The sequence below is a fragment of the Lathamus discolor genome, chromosome 1 (genome assembly GCF_037157495.1).
Source record: "Lathamus discolor isolate bLatDis1 chromosome 1, bLatDis1.hap1, whole genome shotgun sequence".
In the NCBI taxonomy this organism is placed as follows: Eukaryota; Metazoa; Chordata; class Aves; order Psittaciformes; family Psittacidae; genus Lathamus; species Lathamus discolor.
The window spans coordinates 102,809,548-102,824,825 of NC_088884.1; the positions used below are offsets into that span (position 1 = coordinate 102,809,548).

The 15,278-nt window shown below is 44.1% G+C and overlaps 1 long non-coding RNA gene across 3 annotated transcripts; it reads right to left on the reverse strand.

The window, feature by feature from the left end:
- Window positions 1-541: 541 nt before the first annotated feature.
- Window positions 542-10,836, reverse strand: LOC136018899 (uncharacterized). Of its 3 annotated transcripts, XR_010614631.1 has the most exons (4): window positions 10,440-10,836; window positions 8,835-10,135; window positions 2,987-3,097; window positions 542-1,369 (listed from the first exon to the last, which is right to left on the reverse strand). It is a non-coding gene; the product is annotated as an uncharacterized LOC136018899 (long non-coding RNA). The 3 variants fall into 3 exon arrangements; XR_010614632.1 differs by lacking the exons at window positions 542-1,369; window positions 2,987-3,097 and having other exon boundaries at window positions 8,463-9,148; window positions 9,733-10,135; XR_010614630.1 differs by lacking the exons at window positions 542-1,369; window positions 2,987-3,097 and having other exon boundaries at window positions 8,463-10,135.
- Between the last annotated feature and the right edge of the window lie 4,442 nt (window positions 10,837-15,278).

Below are 15,278 nucleotides of genomic sequence, written 5' to 3' on the forward strand. Positions count from 1 at the left end.
TGTAGCGACTTAAATATGATGTCAAATCACCACAAACTGTTGATTATAATGTTGCTAGTAAAAGCCAGACCATTGTATCTTCAGCTGTCAGCTACCTAAGAGATAAGCTGATCTATTCCTGCTAACGAGGATTAGCCACCGTTATGGAAACTATTGATTTGCATGTGAACAGATACATGAAATTAAGCTTGTGCTATGCTCTCATACCTTGTTTTAGAAGTCAGCAATATGCTAACACTTGGAAAGGCTGCAGAAATTCTAAGCCAGACTCTGACATGCTACAGCTACATTGTCCTGACTATCCAGAATTATGTCTTATTACTGCTTTCTACTGCAGAGTACTTCAGGATTGTTTCACTGCACTGGTACTACAGTCCTAATGAATGCAAAATGGCACCAAAGATCCAGAGTTTTTCCAAAGCAGAATCTAGTGTTCTCATAAGTCCTAAACTCAAATTGAAAATTACAAGAGAAAACATTCCTGGCAGACTTTGGTTTTCAAATTCATGTCTGGAAGGCTGGAGACATGTTCGGTAGGATTGTTTTAATCGAGAATCTGCATCAGATGAAGAAACTGTACACTTCAGTGAAAAGTGCCAAAGGAGGAGGAAAAAGGAGTAGAAGATTAGCAATGCACGTATTACTTGCTTTATTTCTGGTTCATTTAGGAATGGTCATTTTTCATATAGGAGAAGAAGAGAGATGGAAGAATGTGACAGAAATAATCGCACAATTGCATCTAACAGCTGAACAGGCATTGCAAATCTTTAGGTAGAGCTACACAAATCATGGCACATGCCAGTGGTGGCACACAGACCATTGCCAAGCAGCTCACCATTCAGGAAAAAGCCAAGAGCTGCTGCTGCGATGGTGGCTTTCAACAGCAACTTCAGCTATTGCAGTTGCTCCTCTTCAGGCCTGGCCAGGTGTCCAGGGCACACCACCAGAGATCTTTGGACAGGTTCTTGGTGAATCCTCCTTTGGTAAACAGTGCATGTGTGATCCCCTTCCAGACACCTCATATATCTGAGGGAAGACTAACAATCTGGATTATCCCACAATCTACATTTCAATAATTCTGAGGTAAAATCATTACACCTGAGGTGGATATTTTTTTCAAGTGTAGCCAACGTTGCACTATAGCAATATCTTTTTTTTATTCTTAATTAAGACTCTTGCCTTTTTTTAATTCTATTTTTTTAAATTACTCTGCCTAATTCAGCACTAATGGGTTCCCTTTATCACAAAAAAAGCTAGCTTTCTTCTTCATGTTTCCATTCCTTTGTTATGTTCTTATGAGCTTGCAAATCTGTAAGCACTTTTCTCCATTTGCAGGCCAATGCAGGGAGGTCAGGATGTTTATAAAGCCCTGGAATTCCAAAAAATTCATTTTGTATTTTAGTTTTGATTATTGCCACTTAAGCATAATGACAACATCCATCCAGTTAAAAGTTCAGGTTCGTTGGAAATTGCTTTTTTTTTTCAGTGAACCATTGCTAATCAAAAATGTATGAGCAATGCTTTCATAAGTAAAAAAAAAGTAAAATAGTCTCATAAGGAAAATAAAATAAAAAATGGAGAGTGAACAACTTTCTGTTCTAACGTGGCCATCTGTCATTTATAAAGACATCACCCCATTAACCTGTCTAATCAACTCCATTCTTTTTTCAAAGTTGGTTAAGTAAGTTTATGAGGAGACATAGATGTTTTCTTGATTAAATCTGTTGTAAAACGGCCTCCCTGGTGTTCTGCTTTGTGTGCATTTACACATATAAAGGTAATTACAAGTACATATCACTACTGTAAATTCCATGCTTGTCATATTACAGTACATGACATTTTCATTTCCTCCTGGTGAAAATGAAATCTGATATTTTCTGTTCAAGCAATAATGACCAATTAGAATTTATTATTAATGTTTGTCCTAAAGTACTCCAAGTCATGAGGTGGTTTCCTCCTAGGCAGTTGAATTTATAATGTGGAAAAAAGGGATTTGACATGTTGCTATACCACCTTCAACCATTCCTTCTCAAGCCTGGTTATTCCTTCAAGAAACTGGGAGACCCCTATGGAAAACCCACAACTTAGGGAAGAACATTACTGAGTTGAAGTTTAAAGTGGAGAGTTGAAATAACCAATTCTCCTCAGCAGAACTTTCTGAAGTCTGTCTCTGACCCTTCCTCCCTGACATTTTGCTTGTATCAGAGGGCCCAGAGCTTAGTTCTCTTGCAAGTGAAGGTATCTCTGCAGAAGGCAGAGTCAGTTAAGTTCCGTCAGTTCTGAGGCAATGTGGTCAGCTATCTTAATCAGGATTTCTTCAGTGCCTTCACATTCTACCAGTAATAGGGAAACTACTGTAAACTGACCCTTTGAAGGACTGCCCAAGGAGTAAGTTCAAATAACTGCACTGTACCTGGGAACTACAACAGGAAGGCTTCTATAACATGCAGCCAAAGCTTAAGTGAATAGCTGAAATACCGGGCATGTTTTAAATGTTTTACTAGTCACTCAGATAAGTTCCAAACAGGTTATATTTGATAAAATGCCAGTTCCATCACTACCAATTTCAGAATTTTGATATTTTTTATTTTTTATTGCCTGATTCTTCTTGTATTTGAAATAAAATACATGTCCTCAGATCCTGAGATGAGAAGATCTACATATCTGGAGATTTTTTTTCAACGGTGATAGAAAGCACATTTATTTTTAGAGGAGTACTAACCACTTGGTTTGAGAACCAGATCTCCTCACATTATATGTGAAACCTTCCCTCTAGAAACTTTCCTCTCTGGAGGTAGCTGGGGAGACAGGCGACACACAAATCCACAGTGAAAAGAGGAGGAAAGGCAAGTCTATATCATATGTGGAGGGAGAGATGGTTAAACAAAAGCAAGCCGCTGGAATTTTGTTGTGACATATGATAAAAAGCAGACAACAACTTTTGGGTGCTCCATTTGGAAGATGGAAACAGATCTTCTGTACTTACCGGAATGCTGTGGAGGAGCCTGGTAAAGAACTAGCTGGGGAGTACTACAAATCAGGGACTGGCCAGCACATCTCTTGACAGACCTCAGGGTGCTAGAAATTCAAAGGCAGCCTAAAAATAATCAGAAAAAAAGTAAATACCCACAACCTTATCTCAAGCACAGAGGCAGACAAATGGGGAATTTCTTTCTGAATCTGGCTGGCCACCTTTTCCTCTTTCCCAGTTCATAAGCGCATGTACCATAGTCACAGGCACAGAGTGGCAACTGTTCCATCACCTTTTTCTCTCCTTGAAGAAAACCCAGCATGTTGAAAAATAAGGAGCAGGCTTTATACCATCTTTACAGTCTGAAGGCAATTGGGTGTTAGTATCATGTGACAGCTAAAATTCTAATCTAATGCTGGTAATTTTAAAAAATGATTGGTTTTGCACAATTTGCTATCTACTTCGCTGCCTCTTGCCTTACAGTATTTTTTATCTCAAAAGCAAAAGGAGTTAGTAGTAGGAGTAGCAGAGTGTAGAAGCAGCAGTGGCAGACTAAAGCCTCTGAACTTGAGCTTGTTGAGGCAGAGAGCAGACAAGATCTCATGGGAAGGTGCTCTGAAGGGCAGAGGGCCACAGACAGCTGGTCAGTCCTCATGGCCAGCCTCCCGACAGCACAGACAGTCCATCCAAAACTGCAGAAAAACAGGCATAGGTATCAGGTGGCCAGGCTGGCTGAACAGGAAACTCCAAACTAAGCTCAAATGTGAAAAGGAAGTGTATGGGGCTGGAAGTGGGATGGGCTGCAAAGTAGAAATAGAAGTATTGTGCATATGCAGGGATGGAGTTGGGTGTTACACACTGTTACATGTTGCCCAGAGAGGCTGTGGAGTCCCCAGCCTTGAAAATTTCCAAACCCTGAGTGCATAAGTCCCTAAGCAACCAGACTGAACTTCAAAAGTAGCCCTGCCTTGAGTAGGAAGCTGAAGCAGGTGACCTCCTGAGGTCCTTGCAGTTACTCAATATCTCTATATTCTTCACGAAATCTGAAGCTGTACAGGCCAACCTAGACCGCTTTGCTCAGGGCACTGTACATCTGAGTTTTTACTACCTCTGCAGAAAGGCTACATGCATTTTTAACTGAGACACATGAATTGAACCTAATTTAAACTTAGTCCTCTGGGATTTTTCTTTTCAAATTGTGTAAAATTCATGTACCACTATGTGGGTTTCTTTCTTGGAGAAGATGTCAGTTTTCAAAGCAGAATCTGCATTGTCATGAGGATTTTAAAGATATAATCAATTAACACAGACTAAATTTAGACTAAAATTGGGGATTTTTTTCTAATAAAATATAAACTAGAGGCTACCTTTTAGTTGCTTCTTTCTATGTATATAGTTTATAAATGAGAGGTACTTCAGGACATTATTAAAAATTTTCTCATTTTGAACATAACTAGTTATAAAAAAATGAGTCATATCAGAGGCAAAAGCCCCCTGTGTGTTAGCATGATATGAGAGCAGCAGGGATTTTCTACCACATTCACTGCACTCTTTATTGAATAAGATATATAAACAGGTCTAAAAATGTTTACAACAGCAAAGTGGACGAGTTAACTTCTTGATGGTACTTCCTATAAAGTATTTCTGCAATTTCTTTCTCAGGATATCCCATTATTACAAATTTGAGCCCAGGGTGGAGAAGTCTTTCTGTGTAAGCCCATGACTACTGAGATGCACTGAGGTATCTTTAGTTAGAACATCATATTTAGCTGAAAAAGGTTTACATGTTCTGGTAGTGCTGCTGGACTGGTTTTGATGGCAATGCCATGGGTGGGTGTTTCCCCCCTCTTTTCTTTTGAATATACTTCCAGTAGAATGGGGAGGATATTTATCCATTTCAGAAGGATCTCTCTTTTACAACTTGTCTCTTAAAAGGGTACAAAATTAAACCAGATGTTATAATTCAGCAGCATATAACCTCACTGTTTGAATTTTTCAATACTGCAAATTGGATTCTTGCTTAAAAAAAGGAGAAAAAAAACAAACAACCTAACAAAGGGTTTGGGATTCAGCTGTAGAAAATAACCATTAGTAACTTCAGGTTTTTTAGAGGCTTGTATCCCAGCATTACTAGAGCATGAACGTCATTTTGGGCTGGTTATAGTATTATTCTAGTGATAAGTCTATTTTCTGCTTCTTGAAAAAGAATTTTCCACTAAGATTATGACTGCCAGATTTCCTATACCCCTTGCTGCCCTCAAATAATTTGGAGGCTCCCATCACCTTTATACAAGTTGTAAAAGGGAGGAGTTGGCCCTGGGACCATGTATGCGACTGTTCCTACAATACTGCAGACAGCTGCTAGTCTGAAGATCACAATTTGAAAGCCCATATGTGACCAAATAACCATGTTCTCCACTTACTAAAGTTATTTAACTAGCCACATTGTAAAATTATACTGCAAGACATTCATAATCCTTGAGATGAAACATGTTACTCTTCAAATAATGCTTTACAGTGAAATATTTAGTCCTGAAGGGAAAAAAGAAAAAGCATAGAAATATCTTAATTTAAATGTGGTATCTGATCTTTCTTATTTTTAATATATCCTCCTACTACAACTGATGATTGGGTAAGTAGACATTCAGCCATATGCCTTTTAGACAAAAACTTTTAAAGTCACATTTTCTTAATTTAAAGTGGGTGAAGGATAAAATGCACGAGGAAAGTCAGGTTTTTCTGCCAACTACAGCATAGTGGAACTCTTCTGGCATAATGAAGTGTTAACTAAGTCATGCTTTTGCTGAATGATTTAAAGTGTGATTCCACCACCAAGAGACTGTAAAAAAAAGCAGGGCTCCATGGTGTCTCAGTAGTTTCAGCATAAGGTATGCTGAGTTTGCAAGGAAAAGAGGTAGGAATGTTTGGTTTGGGAAGTTTTCCCCCCCTGACTTCCAGTCCCTCGAACTCCTCTGTTGGGCTTTTTACATCTCATGCGTCATTATGCATAAATTATCATCAGACTAAATTGCATGATTAACTACTGCTGAGTTGGCAGTAGAGGGATAGAGAACTTAACCTGCACCATAGGCAAATTTGATAGGAAATAACTGATAAGAAAAATGCTCAGTCACCTCTTTAGGGCACTAAATAGCCTTTTCTAGAAGAATCAGAGCTTTAAGGAAACCATAAAAATGAGATAAAACAAGCTTGTACAAAAAGATGCATGATATCCCAGTCTAAGAAAAACTCACTAGAGTAAGAAAATTGATAGTTTCATGGATAAATTTCAGACTGTTCTACAAACACGGGGCAGGGGGAGAGAGATGAATCAGGGAATTGAGAAAGACACAAATAAAATCTCAAGAATCAATTATTTGCTTAGTCAAAAAAATCCAACCAACCAAAAATCCCAGCCAAAGTAGAGAGAGTAGATTTTTTGCAATGCACATACTTTACATAGAAATGTCCTAAACCAGGTAAATCTAAATAATCTACTGAAGTGTAATCTAAAAGGCCAGAAAAGTATAGAGTGCAGGCACTATCTGTCCCCCCACCCTGTTTAATTTGCAGAAGTATTAAAAGGCAGCATACAACATCTGGTCTCTATTTCCTACAGAGACCAGATTTAATTTCACTTATATTAAGAGACCATGATTTTTGTCTAAACAGCTCTCTGCTCTTTAAACCCCTCCAACCATGGTACTCACAGTACCTTTGCTCTGCCCATACAGAACCTCTCCAATCCACCCCCCAAAGAAGCAGCAGAAGAAATGAAAGGTGATTTTTCCAGGGAGAGGGCAGATACGGCCCCCTTGGCACCTTTCTTCCCTCTCCATTCTCCACTGCTGGGACAGGGGCAGAGCTGCAGCAAAAAGCTAATACTGCAGCAAGTAAGCTAAGATGTGAGCGGGGCTGGAAATGCCATGTGCTACCCTGTACTATGAGCACTGGGAGGCGATCCGTGCTAGCAGCAGGTTTTTTCTTCATTATTTGTGTGTTATGCCATACTGTTTTGCTACTGTGGGATTCAAACTATTCAAAGTATTTTTCATTAATGAGGACCCACAAAGGAAGAAAACTGTACCTCCTACAAGGGAATAGAACAACAAGGAAGTTCTCATGTGAGCCAGGGCTCTAGGGAAAATACTGTCCATGCGGCACAAGCTGCCTACATCTAGATTTAACACTGTGGTGGTGGTAATACTTTGAGCTAGTTAAATAATGTAAATTGGAAACAAAATCAAACGCAGAACATTAAATAGGCTATAGCACTCACCAGGAATGGACACTGCCTGGCAAAGCAGTTGGCCTGAGTTTTTCTGCCTAAATTACACCTGAACTGTTGGCTAATGTACCTCTGAATGAAATTTAGAAACAACTGAGGGAAATGGGGTTGTTTAGCGTGGAGAAGAGAAGGCTTAGGGGGGACCTTGAGCCAGGGCTTGGCAGTGCTAGGTTAACAGTTGGAATCCATGATCTTAAGGGTCTTTTCAACCTAGACGATTCTGAGATGCTACGAGGTAACTTCGGGATCGGGAGCAGAAGAGGGGACGCAGCTGGAGAAGTTCACTGCCGCAGTGCCGCTGTTCCGCCACCAGGCGGCGGCACCGTGTGAGGGGCTGACGCCGCAAATGCCGCGTTTCGGCCGGCAGGGAGCACCGTGCTGCGAGCCTCCGCGCTGGTGCCGTGTTAGGGTGCGCAGCTGGCGGAGCGGACTGGTGAGCGCTGCTGCGCATCCGCCCTCGGGGGGTGGCCGCGCGGGGGTTGGCCGCCGTGCAGCCGGGCCGCCTGGAGGAAGCCGGTACGGAGCCGGCAGCACAAGCGCCTCGCGGGCCACGGTGGCACCAGACCACGGTGGTGCGGTGCTGCGGGCGTCCGAGCGCAGCGCGGACACACGGCAGCCGAGTGCCGGAGAACTACATCTCCCGGCGTGCCCCGCTGCCAGCATGGCCGCCCGAGCCTCCGGCCCTCCGGGTACCATATCCCGGGCGCGGCCGGCGGGACGCTAGCGAAGCGGGGCCGCTCTGCCCCTGCTAGGCGCCACGCTCCCCAACGCTGTCCCTGTTGCACGGCTGATCGTGCCCGTTCCCACCCGAGCTCCCCATGGGAAGGCGGGTACAGGAAACCAGCCACAATAATTAGCAAGTTAATTAATTAATACCCACAATTTAAACTGCAACAGTCGCTAGATTATCCGACGCTAATATTGCCTGGGGAAGGGCGTTACTGATTAAAACAGCCCATTCTAGCAGCACACCACGACACTACATGTCGATTGATGCTGTTCATCACCTTCTTCGGGCCCTAAAATCTTTCACGATGATAAGGCAGGAGGCAAAAGACATTAACTTACAGGTTTCACAATGGTCAGGTAGCTCAAGTACACGACAGGTAGCTTTGCTGAACAGCATTAAGGGAAATAAATGCAGCCTGGTCTCCTGGAGTGTTGCTTTTAGTTCTATGTTAATAAGTTGCTGAGACAGCTTGCTCTGATGTACTTGGGAGGCACTGCAGAAAAGCAGCGTCTCAGCTATTTATTTTCCCTTCAGAATACCTAAGCAAGGCAGACAAGTGTTACAGCACTAAAGGCAGTTCTTCCATAGTAACTATTACGAGATGTTTAACTCAATTTACCATTACAGTCTTAGTCCCTTTCCCCATCTAAGGTGTTGAAAAATTCCCGCTTCTACTAGGTTAATCAGTGCTTTATAAACTGCTGCTTGCTACAGAAGCACATCACAACGCCGCAGGAGCACTCACTGCAGTGTTGTTTCTGTCCTGTCACTTTCCTTGCAGGGGAGTCTCATTCTCCACCTTTGTTCCATACAGGGGGTAGCACAAGCACTTTTGGGGGGCTTACCGCAGCTCTGTTGTCTTTGTGAGCCAGCTGTGTTTGGGTGTGGACCCTCCATGTGCCCCCCATGGACCAGAAAGCCTGCATGCAGAGGTTGCTGTGCAGTAATTGACCTTCAAGTAGCTTCTTCCCAGGTGATGCAGCATATTGCACTCCCCTGTCCTCAAACTGGTATACTTGCTAGAGTACTGAGTGTGATACAGGCATCTATACTTCTGGGTCAAACGTGCATCTCCAGCAGTTGGCATGGTATTCCAGTCTCCTCATGTCTGTGAGGGTGGCTTTGGGCCTGCTGTCCAGAGAAGGGAAGCTTTTCCAACCTCATTCATAAAAAAAAAAAAAAAAGACCTAAAATAACTACAGGTGGTAGGTACCTGCACGACTTGATAGTCTTCAAATGGCAATGGCAGGTAGGTATGTATTAATGACCCATAACAGTCCATCTCAGCACTTCTGTATGGAGTGAGATGCCTCATTTTTTTCAGGATAGGACATCTTTAGTCTCAAAATGAAGAGCTAGCCCAGACCACCCCTATGGAGACATTCACCAGGAAACATGATGGTGTTGGCATGCCTTTCCCTGGACTGTTTTCTACAGAATGAGTGTGATCTAGTCAGAAATCACCAGTAGGTGTGCAACCCTCCCCTTTCTCAGCAGGTCTGCTTGATGACCGTGTGCTATCAGTCTACATCAGTCTCAGAGGCTCTGCCAGGGAAGTTCCAGAAGAACTGCTAGCCTGCGAGTCAAGAGTTCATGCGATACAGAAATGCCCAAGCAGTCAACCCTGCTTCATAAGTAGCTTGACTGATGTTTATTTGCCCAACATGGCTTTGTAATGCTGCAAGGGCTGTGAGACTCAACATCAGCCTGCCACTCCCCAGCACAATAGTCTGCATCTCTCACCAGAAAGCAGTACTTTTCTCCATGGGCCATTGCACAGCACTGAGCTCTTCATTTGGCTTAACGCAGAGCATGAGGCCTAACACTGAAAACACAGCAAGAAATACAGACCAGGAGTAATATTCCCAACTAACAGCATGGCGAGTGCTGCCAGTGCTGTTTTTCCTCCTTCATTACCAAGTTGCAGTTCAACAGAAGCCACTGTTGGACTAGGAAATGGGGTCCCTCTCTGGATGTCCATGGGTTCAGCGTGGTCCCCAAAAACCTGCATGATACAGAACACAGGTTTGAACTATTTGCCTGCTGTAGTGAGTCCAGTAATTTCCATCTGATTAAAATTTCTCTCTGAAAAAGACATCCAGTTTCTTCCTGAAGAGGCAGAGAAATGCTGGCATGCGTCTGTAATCTGCGAAACACAAGTGAGAAGCTCAGGAGCACATAACACAACGCACCATCTCAGTACACACAGGTAACATACCCCTTCCTTCCCAACCTATCTGCCAGAGAGATTTTAGTATGAAAAGCTCATTACTGCTGTGATGTTTAGGGTTTGTTACAGGAGGAGAACAATAATGGACTCCTATGAAGTCAAACATTTACATCAAAGTATTCCAGAGAAGAATCTTGGTTTTGAGCACTAGACAAGTAATCATCTTCTGTAAGAACCTGAACCTAAAGGCAGATGACACCCTGACTGGGTTGACGCTTACCCAGGCTGTGGTCCAAGGCTCTGGCGCCACCAAAAGGCACCACTGCTGAATGTCAGTGATGTTTCTGCTGTGCCTGTAAAGCAGCAGGAGCAGATCAATGCACAATTCTGCTTCTCCTCAGGCTTCCAAAACTGATCACGAAATGAATCCCAGTTCAGGGAAGCAGTAGCCAGCAACATCACTAAATGCCCAACATCTTCCCTTCACACACAAAACCTAAGGAAGTAGAAATGTAAGTTCATTTTCTTCCCAGTAGCTGGTGCAGTGCTGTGTTTTGGCTTTAGTGTGAGAACTATGCTGATAACTCACCAGTGTTTTAGTTGTTGCTAAGTAGCAGTTACCCTGATAGAGGACTTTTCACTCTCTCAAGCTCTGCCAGTGAGGAGAGGCACAAGAAGCTAGGAGGAAGCAGACACAGGACACCTGGCCTGAGCTAGCCAAAGGGGTATTCCATACCACAGCATGACATGTTCAGCATAGAAACTGGGGGAGTTGGCCACGAGGAGCCAGTAACTGCTCAGGGTTGGGCTTGGCATCAGTCAGCAGGTGGTGAACAATTTTACTGTGCATGACTTGTCTTTCTTGGGGGGGGGGGGGGGGGGGGGTTATTCCTCTCTCTCTTTCTTTATTTCCTAATATTATTATTTATATTATTATTATATTTTACTTTATTACTAAGTTATTCTTATCTCAACCCATGAGATTTTACCTTTTTTCCCATTCTCCACCCCAGCCCACCATGGGGGTAAGGGACTGAGCAAGTGGCTGCGTGGTACTTAATTATCAGCTGGGGTTCGACCCAGTTCTTTTTAGTGCTCACTGTGGGGCACAAAGAGTTGAGATAGTAATGGATCCAACCAAAAGGTGTAAATACAAATTAGTTGTAAGCATTCATTGCATTGGTTTAATAGTTGCTGGTCACAATGTTGATTTATGGGCTCTTGGAGTTGTGCTTGTTCTCGTGGGCTGTGTTGCATAATATCTTACAGTATGTGTTCACTGTAGTGATGTTTTTTGTCCTTGGGGCCTGGGCTAAGATCATTATTTTGTTGTACTTCACAGTATTGGCTTATGATATGATAGGGCTGCTGGTCGTGAAACTAATCTGGTATGTGTACTCAGCATTGCCGTCACCTATGGTCTTCAGATGTAATGTATTGGGAACTATTAATAATTACACCTTTTGCCTTTTCTTCTCAGAAAGCCAACTCCGGGGGGACACATCTTCTTACAGCTTCCTTCCTTCCTTCCTTGCCTCCTTCCAACATCTTCCTTCTCCTCCAGGCTGATTACAGCAGAATTTGGGATTTTTTAAGATTTTTAATATCCTTTGAGTATCCTTGAAATCAACCTGGTCCTTTTGCTAGGAACCAGCATGTTGCTGCATATGGTTCAGGTCTTGCTTAAGGTTAAACAACTATCTAAGAAGACCACCAAGACATCTTCTCCAAGGCTGGACATTCATGAGTGGCAGGGTGTGTGGATAATATGGGCAAGTACCTAGGCCAGTGGGCACCTCCAGTGCTTTGGAACTTCACCCCTGAACAAGTGCAGAACCTGGAAAAACTAGTGAAATATTTGGGAAAAGTATGCTGTCACCTTACCAGTTCCAGAGAGACACAAATCACTGCAACGTGCTGGGGCCTGACACTTGCTTACTAACATGTTTAACATTATCTGGTACCCTTAAGGGGAAAAGAAAGTCTCTGGACCTGATAACAAAACAACAGACACTGTGGCTACTCCAACCCCAGCGACAGGCACTGCAGTGGAACCAGAACCAACCCACACTGTTACCAGTTACCTCTGTACACAAGAACAAATGGAGGTGAAAGACAGCTCATTTAGTGAAGAGGATGAAGTAGGGCCATCACAAGAACAGGAGATAGTTCATGCAGTAGCCTGGGGGACAATCCAGGCAGGGCAAGATGTGAAAAATGTGCTGTACACTGCAGCTGGGGAGAATGGTCCTACCTGAAGCCTCTGGCAGAAAGAATTAGGGGAGACTTGAGGTAGACCCCTCGGCTTTTGGAGTTGGGGATGCAGAGGATCTGAGGCCAGCTATGCTCCGGTGGAAAAAGAGATAGTGGCAGCCTAGGAAGGGGTTCGAGCTGCTTCAGAAGTGATTGACACTGAAGCACAGCTCCTCCTGGCACCCCGGTTGCCCGTGCTGGGCTGGATGTTCAAAGGCAGGGTCTCCCCTACACATCATGCAACCGATGCTACATGGAGTAAATGGGCTGCACTAATTACACAAAGAGCTCGAACAGGAAATCCCAGTCGTCCAGGCATTCTAGAAGTCATCATGGACTGGCCAGAGGCAAAGATTTCGGAATGTCACCAGAGGAGGAGGTGATGTGTGCTGAAGAGGCCCCACCATATAACAAACTGTCAGAAGGTGAAAAGCAGTATGCCTTGTTTACTGATGGGTCCTGCGTGTTATGGGAAAGCATCGGAGATGGAAGGCAGCCGTATGGAGTCCTCAATGACAAGTTGCAGAAACTGCTGAAGGAGAGGGCGAATCGAGCCAGTTTGAGGTGAAAGCCATCCAGCTGGCCCTGGACATTGCTGAACAAGAAAAGTGGCCAGCACTTTGTACTGACTCATGGATGGTGGCAAATGCCCTGTGAGGGTGCTTGCAGCAATGGAAGCAGAGTAATTGACAATGCAGAGGTAAACCCATCTGGGCTGCTGCATTGTGGCAAGATATCATTGCCCAGGTGCAGAACTTGGTGGTGAAGGTACACTATGTAGATGTTCATATGCTCAGGAATGACAGTCATCTTCCCTTCACACAGGAAATCCAAGGAAGTCAAAACATGTTTGAGCACCTCAAAAAAATCAGCTCACACAAGAAAAGAGCAGGCAGTTTCTGACCCCCTTAGGTCTGTGTGCTCTGAGGGATCCCTTTTGGACTTGGCTCACCCACGATTTTTCAGCAAACCTTGAGCCAACCTCATGTGTTTTGCTACCTGACTTGGTCTGTCTGTCCATGTAGCACGGGCTTGAGGGTGTTCCAGGCTGGGTGGTGTGAAGTGGCTTGCCAACTGTATTTGGGTGCCACAGTGGACAGGAAAACCTTTGCAGTCTGTGGTGAAGCCACCTTGCTTGGGGCAGTAGCAAAGTCTGGTGATTGCTCTTGCACAGATGGTGACCTGAAGCACAAGTTTTGCTGAGGTAGAGTTAGTTGTCTGGGAGCAGGATATCTGTGAAACGCAGATACCTGAACTGCTCCTGCCTGTGGGCAGCACTACTCCATCACCACTCTGGGGGTTTCCCTCAGAGACCAAACTGGAGGAGGGCATTTAAAAATGGGGTTTCCAACTGTTGTCTCCTGTTGCACTGTATAGCTGAATTCTATGAGAGCTGCTGGGGAGAGAAAACCCCAGCCCTGGTGAGGCACGGGATGTAACAGCAGAGATCTCATCTATCTCCCATGGGCTGCAGAGAGTTTCAGCAGGACTTGGCCAGTACTTGTGCTTTGGGCTCTTTTTCGTCATGAGTTTGCATTCAGAGTCTTTTCAAATAAAAGGAGAATACTTTTTAATATGAATCGGTGCAATAGAAATTGCAATGCAACTTACTTAACAGACATGCAGGTCATGTTACATGATTACTTTCTGTAGCAGGGTCAAGGTTATATTTAATGTGCCCTTTGGATTCTCGCTAGGAACACGGCAGGCAGACCAGCAGGGACATGTCTTAGAAGAACTGCTGTTTTCAGAGCTGGTCCTGATAACTAGCAGCAAGACACAGAAGTAATCTTGTCAGTGAGTAATGCATTTACAAAAATACTGTGTTTCCAGTGGAGCAGCGATGACTCCTCTGTACAGACAAGGGCAGAAGGAAGGATAGCTTGGTGGGGCTGCAGATTGTTGCCATGTGGTGATTCAGGGAAAGGACATTACAGTAACTTTGCAGCCCACCTGCCATTCTCACCCCCAGCTTTTGCTATTGCCTGAGATGTGTACAAGCTGGAAATACTCAGATACCTCTTAGTCTGGCCTTGGGTGGTTTTTGCTTTCTTCCTTGTCACAGAATCACAGAATCACAGAATCCCAAGGGTTGGAAGGGACCTAAAAAGATCATCTAGTCCAACCCCCCTGCAAGAGCAGGGTAACCTACAGTACATCACACAGGAACTTGTCCAGGCGGGCCTTGAATATCTCCAGTGTAGGAGACTCCACAACCCCCCTGGGCAGCCTGTTCCAGTGCTCTGTCACTCTTACAGTAAAGAAGTTCTTCCTGATGTTAACGTGGAACTTCCTATGTTCCAGTTTACACCCATTGCCCCTTGTCCTATCACTGGATATCACTGAAAAAAGCCTAGCTCCATCATCCTGACACCTACCCTTCACATATTTGTAAACATTGATGAGGTCACCCCTCAGTCTCCTCTTTTGCAAGCTAAAGAGACCCAGCTCCCTCAGCCTCTCCTCATAAGGGAGATGTTCCACTCCCTTAATCATCTTTGTGGCTCTGCGCTGGACTCCTTCAAGCAATTCCCTGTCCTTCTTGAACAGAGGGGCCCAGAACTGGACGCAAAACTCTTCCCATAAAATACTTCCCCTAAACTGTGATTTTGCTTGCAGCACATTTAAAGAGGTGAACAGCGAGCTGCTGCTGTCCAAAGGGTGGCTGTAGCACTGCTTTGCCCTCAGAGTGCAGGTAAATCTTGCAGTCTCATGTTGGTGAAGTGCGAATGAGTGGACCAACCTTCAGACTAGCCAGAGAGCTCTTACTGAATGAGTAGGGAGGCACATGATGAAAAGCTGACTCAATGCCACCATGCATCCTGCATTTGTAATTCTTCGTCTGGTTCTATGAAAGGCCCCAGTT